Raw genomic sequence first — 14,094 nt, 5'->3', positions numbered from 1 at the left:
ACTTTACCCATTGTATATTCTTGTATATTCTTGGCACTTTGTCAAAAAGTAGTTGAGAGTATATACATGGGTTTATTTCTGGGATCTCTATTCTGTTCCCTTGGTCTATGTCTGTTTTTATGCCAGTACCATACTGGTTTAATTGCTAAAACTTTATAATATAGTTTGAAGTCAGGAAGTGTGATGCCTCCATCTTTGTTCTTCCTGCTCAAGATCACTTGGCTATTCGAGGTTTTTTGTGGTTCCATACAAATTTTAGGATTGTTTTTTCTATTTCTTTGAAAAATGTCATTGGAATTTTGATAGGGCTTGCATTGAGTCTATAGATAGCTGTGAGTAGAATGGACATTTTAACAATATTAATTCATCCTATTTATATAACACATATCTTTACATTTATTTCTATCTTCTTCCATTTCTTTCATCAGTGTCTTGTAGTTTTCAGTGTATACATCTTTTACCTCCTTGGTTAAATTTATTCCTAGGTATTTTTTTTGTTGCTGTCATTAAGGAGATTATTTTCTTAATATCTTTTTTGAGTAGCTATTGTTAGTGTATAGAAATGCAACTGATTTTTGTATGTTGATTTTGTATCCTGCAACTTTACTGAGTTAATTTATTAGTTTTAACATTTTTGTGGAGTCTTTAGGATGTTTTATATATAAGATCATGCCATCTTCAAGGAGAAAATTTTAAAGATTGGCACCTGAACTAACAAAAAATTGTTGCCAATCTTCTTTTTTCTGATTTTTCTCCCTAAATACTCCCAGTACATAGTTGTACATTTTAGTTGTGGGTCCTTCTAGTTGCGGTATGTGAGACGCAGCCTCAGCATGGCCTGATGAGAGATGCCATGTCTGCACCCAGAATTCGAACAGGTGAAATCCTGGGCAGCTGAAGCAGAGCATGCGAATTTAACCACTTGGCCATGGGGCCAGCCCCCTCAAAGAGAAAATTTTAATTCTGCTTTTCCTATTTGAATGCTTTTTATTTCTTTTTCTTGCCTAACAGCTTTGGCTAAAATTACCACCATTATGTTGAACAAAAGTTGCAATATTGGGCACCCTTGTCTTGTTCCTGACCTTAGAGGAAAAGCTTTCAACCTTTCACCCCTGAGTATGATGCTCACTGTGGGCTTGTCATCAATGGCTTTTATCATTTTGAGGTGCATTGCTTCCATAGCTAATTTCTTGAGAGTTTTTATTATTAAAAGGTGTTGAATTTTGTCAAATGCTTTTTCTGGATCTACTGAGATGATTATATGATTTTTATCCTTCATTTTGTTAATGTGGTATATCATATTTATTGATTTGCTTATGTTGAACCCTCCTTGCATCCCAGGGATAAATCTGACTATATCATAGGGTATAATCCTTTTAATGTGCTATTGAATTTTGTTTGATAGTATTTTGTTGAGGATGTTTTCATCTGTGTTCATCAGGGTTATTGGATATTGCAATTTTATTTTCTTGTAGTGTCCTTGTTTGGCTTTGCAATCAGGATAATGCTGGCCTCACAAAATGAGTTTGGAAGTGGCCTCTCCTCTTCAATTTTTTGGAAGTTTGAGAAGGATTGGTATTAATTTTTCTTTAAATGTGTCATAGAGTTCACCAGTGATGCCATCTACTCTTGTACTTTTCTTTGTTGGGAGACTTTTGATTACTGATTCAATCTTCTTACTCGTTGGTCTGTTAAAATTTTCTATATCTTCACAATTCAGTGTTGGTAGGCTGTATATTCTAGGAATTTATCCATTTCTTCTAGGTTACCTAATTTGTTGGCATAGTATAGTTATTCATAGTACTCTCTATGATACTTTGTAATTCTGTGGTATCAGTTGTAATGTCTCTTCTTTCTTTTCTGATTTTTTTTTTGCCTTTTTTTCTTATTCTAGCTAAATGTTTGTCCATTTTTTTTCCCAAGGAAGATTAGCCCTGAGCTAACATCTGCCAATCCTCCTCTTTTTTCTGAGGAAGACTGGCCCTGAGCTAACATCCATGCCCATCTTCCTCTACTTTTTATATGTGGGACACCTACCACAGCATGGCTTGCCAAACGGTGCCATGTCCGCACCTGGGATCTGAACCAGCAAACCCCGGGCCGCTGAAGTGGAACGTGCGCACTTAACTGCTGGGCCACCAGGCCGGCCCCATATTTGTCCGTTTTTTATCTTCTCAAAAGTCAATTGTTAGTTCATTTACCTTTTCTAATGTCTCTCTGGTCTGTACTTCATTTATTTTTGATCTGAGCTTTGTTATTTGCTTCTTTTCCCAACTTTTGGCTTAGTTCATTCTTGTTTTTCTAGTTCTTTGAGGCTAAAGTTAGGTTGCTTATTTGAGATCATTCTTTTTTTAAAATTAGGCATTTATGTCTATAGAATTCCCTTTTAGAACTACTTTTTCTTCATCCCATAAGTTTTGGTATGTTGTCTTTTCATTTGCATTTGTTCCAATATATTTTTTATCCCCCCTTTGATTTTCCCTTGACTCATTGCTTGTTGAGAAATGTACTGTCAATCTCCACATATCTGTGAATTTTCCAGTTTTCCTCCTGTTATTGATTTCTAGTTTCATATCATTGTTATTAAAAGAGATACTTGGTATATTTTTGATCTTTTAAAATTCGTCAAGACTTGTTATGGTAGAATAACATGTGATCTATCCTGGAGAATGTTCCATGTGTGCTTGAGAAGAATGTGTATTCTGCTGCTGTGTTGGATTGAATGTTCTGTGTAACTCTCTTAGGACCATTTGGTCTAAAGTGGAGTTCATGTCCAATATTTCCTTATTGATTTTCTGTGTGGATGATATATCCACTGTGTAAAGTAGGGTATTTAAGTACCCCACTATTATTGTATTGCTATTTCTCCCTTAAGATCTGTTAATGTTTGCATAACATATTTAGTTGCTCCAATGTGGATGCATATATATTCACAATTGTTATTTCTTCTTGATGAATTAATCCTTGTATCATTATATAATGCCTTGTTTGTCTCATTACAGTTTTTGACTTAAAGTTTATTTTGTCTAATATAAGTATAGCTACCCATGCTCTCATTTGCGTGGAATATCTTTTTTCATTCCTTCACTTACAGCCTACGTGTGTCCTTAAAGCTAAAGTGAGTCTAGTGTAGACCGCCCTAATTAGGTCTTGGTTTTTTTTATCCATCCAGCCACTTTATGTGTTTTAATTGGAGAATTTATCCATTTAAACTTAAATTAATTATTGATAGGTAAGGAGTTACAGTTGCCATTTTGTTAATTATTTTCTGGTTGTTTTGTAGATCTTTTGTTCCTTTCTTCCTCTCTTGCTGTCTTCCTTTGTGATTTGATAATTTTCTGTAGTGGTATGCTCTGATTCATTTCTCTTTATCTTTTTTTTTAATCTATTATATATTTTTGCTTTGTGGTTACCAGTCTATTTTAAGGTGCTAACCTAATTTTGTTATTTTGTTTGCATACTAAAGCACAACACTTTTATTCTCCCTCTTGCATTTTTTGTGATGTCACAATTTATATCTTTTTACCTTTTGTATCCATTAACAAATATTGTGGTTATAGTTATTTTTAATACTGTTGTCTTTTAATTTTCATACCAAAGTTATAAGTCATATACCCACCACCATTACAAAATTGGAGTATTCTGAATTCAAATATATATTTACCTTTATCATTGAGATTTATATTTTCATATGCTTTCCTGCTACTAATTAGCATCCTTTCTTTTCAGCTTGAAGAAGTCCCTTTAACATTTCTTGTAAGGCTGGTCTAGTGTTGATGAACTCCTTCAACTTTTGCTTATCTGGAAAACTCTTTATCTTCTTCACTTCTGAAGGACAACTTTGACAGTATTTTTCTTTCAGCACTTTGAATATCACATAACTTCATTTTGGCATGCAAAACTTCTGCTGAAAGCTTTACTTTTAGAATCATGGAGGTTTCCTTGTATATAACAAGCTGTTTTGTCTCCTGCTGCTTTTAAGATTCTCTGCTTGTCTTTAACTTTTCACAGTTTAATTAAACATGTCTTAGTGTTGGTCTCTTTGCATTCATCTTATTTGGTATCTCTCTGAGCTTCATGTATCTGCATGTCTGCTTCTTTTCCCAGTTAGGTATTTTTTAGTCATTATTTTCTTGTATAAGCTTTCTGCCTCTTTGTCTCTCTCTTCTCCTTCTGGGATCCCACTAATGAGAATATTAGTCCACTTGATGGTATTCCATAAGTCCCTTAAGTTATCTTCACTCACTTTCACTCTTTATTGCTTTCTTCTCCTCTGATGGGATGAATTTTACTGTCTTGTCTTTGAGTTGACTGATCCATTCTTTCACTTTATCTAATCTGCTGTCAAATCATTCTCTTGAATTTTTCAGTTCAGCAATTGTATTTTTCAGTTCTGTAATTTCTGTTTAGTACTTTCTTATATTTTCTATCTCTTTGTTGAAATTCTCACTTTTTCCATGCATTGTTTTCCTAACCTTGGTCAGCATCTTTATGACCATTATTGTGAACTTTTTATCAGGTAAATCACTTATCTTGAACTGATTAAAGTTTGTTTCTAGAGTTTTAGTTTTTACTTTTCTTTGGAACATATTCTTCTGTTTCTTCATATTCCCTTATACTCTGTGTTGGTTTCTGTGCATTAGATAAACAGCCACCACTCCCAGTCTTGATGGAGTTGTCTCATGTAGGAGACAATCATTTTCAACCATCCTGGCCGAAGATTTTTGCTGTCTCTCAAACTTTTTTGATTGTCCAAGCTGCTGTCTTTGTTCTTAGTGGCTCCCATTAATTGAGGGTGTCCCAAGACCCGTCAGTGTCCTAAAGTGGAGGATCACAGTCAGCACCTAGATGCAGACTGATCGGAAGCCAGATCCTGAGGTAGCAACTGAGAAAGTATGTAGTTAGGTCCTTTCCAGGGAGAAACTGAGAGATGGGCTTTTATCCCACTTCACACTGCACGGGGCCCAGATGTTTAACCATGGATGGGAGCTCTTGCACTTATTAACAACTGCTTCTTTGTTTGCTAAATTTCTGGGCACTTGTAAGTGCAAGCCCCATAAGCTATCTGAGCCAAGCAATCTAGAAGTCTGTACTTTGTGCAGCAGCCGCAAAAACTAGGACACCATATGTGTATACAAGGTCCTTCCAGGCAGATATTTGCAATTTGTTACAGGCTCAAGTAAGAGGGCAGAGGTGGTGTCTGCTAGACTCCCCAGTCTCCAGGGAGTATCATAGTTCCTAGTTGTATGCTAATTTAGAAGCCTGATCCTCAGGCAGCCAATTTTAAAGTATGCAAAGAGAGCTCTTACCGAGAAACACTGGGGACTGGGCATTTATTGCCTGCTTCTTCTGTGCTGAAGCCTGGTAGGATAACTACAGTGAGTCATCACATACCTGTTAAGAACTTTTCCTTTGTTTGCCATAGTCTTGTGGGCCTCATGGACACAAACCCCCTTGGCTTTCAGAGATAGGTGTTCTGGAGGCCCATCCCTCAGGTGGGAGTCTTAAAAGTTAGGGTGCTAGATGTGGCATCCAAATCCTTCTTTCTTCAACGAGAAGCTGGAAGTTGGGCAATCTCTCCCAATTGTTTGGAATTGTGGCTAGGGGTGGTATTTATGGTGAGTGTGTGTCTCTGCCTTTTCTACATGTTTTGATGTGGGTATGTAGTTATTTCTCATTTGCCCAATGTGTAGAATTTGCTCAGCTAGTTTCTGTATTTTCTTCAGAGGAGGTTCCTATGTGTAGCTGGAGATTTGGTGTTTCCATGGGAGAAGTTAAGTTCAGGAGGTTCCTATGTCACCATCTTGGACCAGAACCTGGGGAATGCTTATTAAAGAAAACAGCTGATTCTCACTAGGAACAGCAACTTTCATTGTGTTTAAGTTTATCCCAGTTCCATCCCCCGCTCCACAGCTCAGTGATAGCCATAAAAATAATGGCCTGCATTTCTAGTACTGGAGGAAGCACAAAGGATCTCATTTGCAAAGAATTGTAAATAACTATTTGTTAGGACCCATCTAGTGGATTCCTGGAAAACTAGCTCAAAAACCTTGCCTTTATTTCACCTAAATTAGAAATGGCCTACTGCTAAAACTAATTCCAACAAAGTAGTTTTCATATGCATTTACAGGTTAATATTTTGGTTTGTTCCAGCCTAAAACAATAGATAATGGTTGAGGCAAAAAATAAACTAACCAAAAACTTGGAAAGAAATGCTGGGGAATGAGAGGCCCATTAGGGATTTGAAAAGCTCTGACATTTCTGGAAATCTATACATTTATTCTGATGCTCAGGGTTGTGGACATGCTCAGAAAAAATCTGAGAAAACCCTAATCTCTCACCTCCTGCTGACTTTGAGGCTCTGTGGAAGCAGGACTTTAAATATAAGGCAAAGTTGAAAACTGCCTGACTGAGTCTTGAATGCATGCCCGAATACACAAAGAAAGCCCAAGAGCAAAGACTGGAAATTTTTTTTATTAATGTTCAATAAAAACTCAATCTAATCATTAGCTGATGACTAATGTATCAAAGACTTCAGGGGTAACACACAAAAAAGAATACAGATTTTACAGAACTAGTTTTAAAAAACACTAAACAAACAACTGCACCAATAAGCAGCAACAAAAAATCATGGTGGGGGGGGGACAGAATCTTATTTGCAGAGTCACTCTAGTATAATATTCAAAATGTTTATTGTGAACAAAAAATTACAAAGCATGAAAAAAGCAAGAAAATATATCCCATATATAAGAAAACAAGCAATCAATAGAAACTTTGCCTAAGGAAGCCTAGACATAGACTGTCTAGACAACATTTAGAAATCACCTATTTTAAAGATGTTCAAAGAGATAAAGAAAACCATACTTAAGAACTAAAGAAAAGTATGAGAAAAATGTCTCACAAAATTTAGAATATCAATAAAGAGATAGAAATTAAAAAGGAAACAAAATAAAGTTTTGGAGTTAAAAAATATAACTGAAAAGACAAATTCAATAGAAGGGAATCAACGGCAGATTTGAGTAGGCAGAAGAAAGAATCAGCAAACTTGAAGACTGGTCAGCTAAAATTAATCCATGTGAGGATCAGAAAACAAAAAAAAAAAAACAGAGAGAAATGAACAAACCAGAGATTGATGGGAAACTATAAAATAAATCGATATATGCATAATAGGAGTCCCAGAAAGAGAGAAAATGAAGAAAAGGGCAGAAACAATATGTAAAGTTATGGCAAAAAACTTCCAAAATTTGATTAAAAAACATTAATGTGCACATCAAAGAAGCTGAATAAACTACAAGGAGGATAAATACTAATAGATCCACACCTATATACTTAATAAACTTTTGAAAGACAAAGACGAAAAGAGAGCCTTGAGAGCAATGAGGTAGAAGTGAATCATAGTGTACAATGGATTGTCAATTATATTAAGAACTGAATTTTCATCAAAAACCATGTAAGAAGGAGGTGAGCTCATATATTCAAAGTGCTGAGAGAAGAAAAAGACTGTCAACCATGAATTTTATATCTTGCAGAACTGTCCTTCAAAAATGAATGAATATTTAACTGGACAGATGTCACCAAAATGGCAATATAGGTGACATCAGCCTCAGCCTCCCCACAAAACCCAAAATTAGACAGTTATCCAGAAACAAAAACAACTACAGTAGAGCTCAGGAGTTTACTTAATAAATTTTAGCAACACAGTGAGACAAAAAACCTGAGAAGAAATTTTAGCAATACAGGGAAACAAAAAACCTGAGAATAACTTCACAAAAAGGGAAAGAACAGGTATATATCTTGCCTCCATCTTCCCATCCCCCAGGCTTGCATTGCTTAGCACCATGAGGGAACTCCCTAGCAAGAAAGAGCATTCCTCTCCAGGAAAGAAAAAAGAACAGGGTGACCAACCAGCTTCCCCATTTTGAGAGGGGTCTGCATGAACGACCATCATCAGTTTCAGCCAAACAGAGACTGGCAAAGCTGAGACATATACAGACAGCTAAGAACAAGGAAAAAGAGCAGGGTATACCAGTATCATGCACATTGCAGAAGCAACGATAGCTGTCAATGATCTGTTCTGCAGAGGACCTCAGCAGCTTTCAAAACTGAAGAAACCAATGGCTATCACCACCACCTCAGAACCCCTGCAGATTTTACCAGTTTTTGCCCCACAGTTATTTGCTTTCATAGACACCAGTAGCCTGAAATCCCTCTCCACTCTTTTCCTCCTCAATCCCCATTGGATCCTGAGATCTACACTGGCAGCCAACCCAGGCCTCTGTGGCTGTGTAAGTGTAAGATGTCAGCCCAGAACCCCATAGCTGACCCCTTCTCTTTTGTGCACACTTGGGGCTAGCCACTCCAGCTGTGCACCTGCACACTGCCAGCATGAATCCCATCACTGGCCACTATTTTTGTGTGCATGTCCGTGACAAAATCCTGCACCAAAGGAGTGCACACCTGAAGCCCAGGTCCCAACAATTGCTTGTAGACCTGTATTCAGCTCTATATCCAGTCACTGATCTGAACCACTGGGCTCACCTCTAGCTAGCCCCTCCAGCTGTGCAACTGCATGCCCTTGTCATGACTTCCTTCACCAGCCTTCACTGCTGTGTACGTGGCTTTGGAGAGAATTTGCAGCCACAGAAATGCAGGCTGACAGCAAGGCTCCCACAGCTGATTATGGGTTTGGTTTTGGCCCTGTCTCCTGTCACTAGCCTGAACTGTTGGGTTTGTTTGATACTAGACTCTACCTGTACACCTGTATTCTGCTATCCCAAGTCCTATTACCCACCTCCACTGCTGTGCACAAGCCAAAGGCAAGATTCTGCAGCCATAGGAGTGCACACTGAGAGCCAGGATCCCCACAGCTGCCAGTATGCCTGTAGATGGCCCTGGCCTTTGCTGCTGTCCCAGGCCCTCACCACTATGTATGTGTCTACAATTAGCCTCTGCCACTTCACAGCCACCTACAGCTCGTTTCCACAGATAAGTGTGTGCACACCACCGACTCTGGCCACCAAAGTTGTCTGCTCAGTCCCTAACCATTAGAAAAGGAGGAACCACTGAGGACCACAACAGATTTTCTAGCCACTTCAGACCCCCTACAGCACTCACCAAGGAATCTACAGTTATAAATGCTATGGTCCCCAGTGGCCCAAGATGATGAAACATTACATCCCCTGGACCCAGAGTGGCCACATGCCACTGCACTTGGTGCCTTGCACCACTAAGATCTGGGTCATAGCATTCTCCAGTGTGTCACACCTGCAAGTGAAGGTCTATCCTTACCAAAGTCAGTCAATAAAGTCTATAAGAAGTGACTGCTTGTTGAAATGCTCAGACACATATGCAAGGCTACAGGTATCATGAAGAATCAGGGAAAGATGACACCACCAAAAATCACACTAACCTTTCAGTAATGCTCACCAAAGAAATGAAGGTTCAGAAATTGAAAATAATTGTTCCAAGGAAGCTCAGAGAGCTACAACTTAATAAAATCAGGAAAACAATACAAGAACAAATAAGTACAACAAAAAGATAAAAAACATAGAAAGAAACATAAAATTTTAGACATGAATAATACAACGACTTAACTGAAGAATTTAATACAGAGCTTCAATAGCACACTGCACCAAGTAGAAGAAATAATCAGTGAACTTGAAGACAGATTATCTAAAATTGTCCAGTTAGAGGAGCAAAAAGGAAAAAGAATGTGAAGGAATGAAGAAAACCTATGGGAATTATGTCACCATTAAGAGAAACAAGGTATGCATCCTTGGATACCCAGAAGGAGAAAAGAGTACAAAGTTTATTCAAATAATAGCTGAGAATGCCCAAAACCTAGGGAGAGTTTTGGGCATGCAAATTCATGAAGCTAATAGGTCAACACATAATTTCAATTCAAAATGTATTTCTCTAACACACATTATAATAAAACTGTGTAAAAAACAGGCAAAGAGAGAATTTTTAGAACAGCAAGAGAAAAAACATTCTTTCATACAAGAGAAGTTCCATAAGGCTATCAGTAGATATTTCAGCAGAAATCTTGCAGACCAGGAGCAAGTGAGATAATATATTCAAACTGCTACTGTATCTCAAAGATGAATAAGTTCTAGACATCTGCTGTACAATATAGTGCCTATAATTAGCAATTTGGTATTGTGCACTTAAAAGTTTGTTAAGATGGTAGATCTCATGTTAAGTGTTATCACAAAAAGCAAAAAACAAAAAAACTGAAAGCACAAAAGAACACAGGGAAACTTTTAGAGGTGGTGGATATCTTTATTACGTTGATTATGGTGATGGTATCACAGGTGTTGTCATATGTCCAAACTCATCAAATTGTATACATTCAAACACCTGCCATTTTTTGTATGTCGATTACTCCTCAGTAAAGCTGTTAAAAAATGAATAAAATCAGAGAGTGATGTCAGCATCATGGCAGACTGAGCTGTTCCCTTTGTCTCTCCCCCTTTTGAACTACAACTAAATGGATATTCACTGGCCAATAGAGGAAGCCCCCACAGAACAACATGTCACCTGAGAGACACATGCAGCTATACATCTGAGGGTAGATAGACTGGCCCCCTGGGAAGCACTGGAGTTAGTGCTCACCAGCACTCCCTGCTCTCCCCCAGTAGCCCTGTGCAAGCAAACAAATGCTTTCCAGGCTGGTCCAAGCTCCCTAAATGTGGAAACACATACTGGGGCAACTGTAGGAAGACTCCATGGCAGCCCTTAGCCCACTTGTGATTACTTTCCTGGCAGGAAGGGGGAGCCCATGCACCTGTGGAACCAAGGAGTGGACCTAGCTTGGTCCCAATGAGGAACCCCCATCTGTCAAGCACAGCAGCCCACAAGCAAAGGCCACAGCATATCTGCACACTGAGACAAACACACTCAGCCTACATAGGCACCCATAGAGACACTGAGCCCCAAAGGAGGGAACGTATCATGGGTGGCTATGGGAAGAGGCATCAGTAGCCATTCATCTGCTGATGCTCACTTTTCTGGCAGGGAAGGGGAGCCCATGGTGTCCCTGCGGAGCCAAGGAGTGGCTCTAGCTCAGTCTCAGGGAGAAAGACCTGCCTACCAAGCACAGGTGGCCCATAGACCACACCAGAGTCCACAGCAGACCTACATGCTGGGTCAAACACACTCTAGGCTTGTGCAAGCACCCACAGTGCCACTGAGCCTCAAAAGAAGGAATGTGTCCAGGGTGGCTCTGGTAAGAAGCAGCAGCAGTCCTTAGCCCACTGCTGATCACTTTCTAGGTGGGGAGGGGGAACCAACTGTTCCCATGTAGTGCCAAGGAGTGGCCTAGCTCAGTCCAGAAAGGAAGACATGCCCTCCAAGCACAGTCCACACAAGTACCTGAATGCACCCAGACAGGGGAAAAAGCCCATAGTACACCCACAGCTACTAGCAGATGGGAAGGGATGAGAAACTCTTCTCCTGCTTCTCTCTAGTAGTGACAAGTGGAATCTGCACCCTAAGATGACCACAAGTGGCTCAACAAATGATTAGTTCATCAAACATCATGAGAAACTGCAGCAAAAATTCAGACCAGAAGGAAAATGACATTTCTCCAGAAACCAATCCTGAAGGTACAAAAATGTACAACCTAAATGAGAGAAAATTCAAAATAGCTGTCATAAAGAAACTCAGTGATTTACAAGACAACTCAGAAAGACCATTCAATGAGCTCAGAAATGTAATGAATCTCTTCATCAAAGAGATGAAAACTATTTTAAAAATCAAGCAGAAATCCTGGACATAAGAAACACAATTAATGAAATAAAATATAATCTAGAATTCTTAAGAAATAGAGCTGATGTTATGGAGGAAATAATTAGCGATTTAGAGGATTAAAAAATATACAAATTTTACAGGTGGAGAAAGAGACAGAACTAAGATTTTTTTAATTGAAGAAATTAATCAAGAACTATCCTTCTCAACTAGGAAAAGCACCACAAAGATTATAGGTATTCAAGAGGGAGAAGCGAGGGAGAAAGGAGCCGAGAGCTTGCTCAAAGAAATAATAGCTGAGAACTTCCCAAACCTGAGGAGGTTCCAGATTTATAATTACACAAAGCTAATAGAAGGCCTAATAACATCAATGCTAAAAGACCTTTTCCAAGGTATGTAATAGTAAAAATGGCAAAAGTCCAAAACAATAAAAAAAAATATGAAGACCAGCAAGGAAGAAGAAAACAAGCTACAAAGGAAACCCTATCAGGCTTTCAGCAAATTTCTCAGCAGATACTCTACAGGCTAGGAGAGAATGGAATCACATATTTAAAATAATGAAAGACAAAAATTTGCAGCCAAGAATACTCTATCAAGGGAAACTTTCCTTCAGATAGAATGGAAAAATAAAACCTCTCCTGGACAAACAAAAGATGAAGAAGTACATCACACCTAGATCTCTCGTACAAAAAATAAATAGAGATGCCTTTACACCAGAAACAAAAAGGCAAAGGTCTACAAAGCACTGAGTAAGGAGATAAATAGATATGATCAAAAAACTGCAGCTCTCTATCAGAACAGAGAGGCAAAGACTCAGCTATAAATTAAAAGACAAAAGGAAAGAAAGTATCAAAGTAACGATAAATACTTCAAGTTAGTCACAAACTCAGAACATTTAAAGCAGAACAATTTGTAACAGCAATAACTCAGAAGGGAAGAGGAAAAGGATGGAACATGCTTAGGTTAATTGAGATAAGAGGCTATGGGAAAATGGACTATCTCATCTATGAAACTTTTATACAATCCTCACAGTAACTACTAAACAAATATCAGATGAGAGCCAAAATTTACAAAAAGAGAGAAAACCTCCTCAGGAAACCATCAAAATTAAATGGCAGTCAGAAATACAAAGGAAGAGAAACAATGGAAACATAGAACAATTGGAAAACAAGAGACAAAAGGGCAGTATTAAGCCTTCATGTATCAATATTCACTTTAAATGTAAATGGATTGAATTCTCCAATGAAAAGACACAGAGTATCTGGATGGATTTAAAAAATAAGACCCAACAACATGCAGCCACCAGGAAACACATCACAGCTCTAAAGACAAACATAGGCTTAGAGTGAAGGGATGGAAGACAATACTCCAAGCTAATGGCAAACAAAAGAAAGCAGGTGTGGTCAAACTTATATGAGAAAAGCTGACTTCGAGTTAAAAAATACAATGACAGAAAAAGAGGGGCAGTATATAATGATATCATGATAAAAGGGACATTTCACCAAGAGGACATAACTCTTACTAATATATATGCACCTAACACAGGGGCACCAAAGTACATAAAGAAATTATTAACAGACCTAAAAGGAGAAATTAAGAGCAATAGAATAAATAAATGTAAATGGATTGAATTCTCCAATCAAAAGACACAGAGTAGCTGGATAGATTTAAAAAACAAGACCCAACAAAATGCTGCCTCCAGGAAACACATCTCAGCTCTAAAGAAAAACATAGGCTTGGACTGAAGGGATGGAAGAAAATACTCCAAGCTAACAGCAAACAAAACAAAGCAGGTGTTGCCAAACTTATATCAGACGAAGTAGATTTCAAGTTAAAAAATACAATGAGAGACAAAGAGGGGCCGTATATAATGATAAAAGGGACATTCCACCAAGAGGACATAACTCTTACCAATATATATGCATCTAACACAGGGCCACCAAAGTACATTAAAAAAATTAGCATACCTAAAGGGAGAAATTAACAGCAATAAAATAATAGCAGAGGACATCAACACCCCACTTATGTCAATAGACATCAGCCAGACAAAAAGTCAAGAAGGAAATAGTAGATTTAAATGAAACAATTGATGAGATGGACTTAATAGGTATATAGAGAGCATTCCATCAAAAACAGCTGAATATACATCCTTATCAAGTGCACATGGATTGTTCTCAAAGTTAAACCATATGTTGGGAAACAAGGCAAGCCTCAATACATTTAAGAAGATTGAAATCATCCCAACCATCTTTTCTGACCACAATCCTATGAAGCAAGAAATCAACTACAAGAAAAAAACTGGGAAAGTCAGAAATACATGGAGACTAAACAACATGCTATTGAACA

The sequence above is a fragment of the Equus caballus genome, chromosome X (genome assembly GCF_041296265.1).
Source record: "Equus caballus isolate H_3958 breed thoroughbred chromosome X, TB-T2T, whole genome shotgun sequence".
In the NCBI taxonomy this organism is placed as follows: domain Eukaryota; kingdom Metazoa; phylum Chordata; class Mammalia; order Perissodactyla; family Equidae; genus Equus; species Equus caballus.
Note: the sequence above shows the minus strand (reverse complement) of the source record.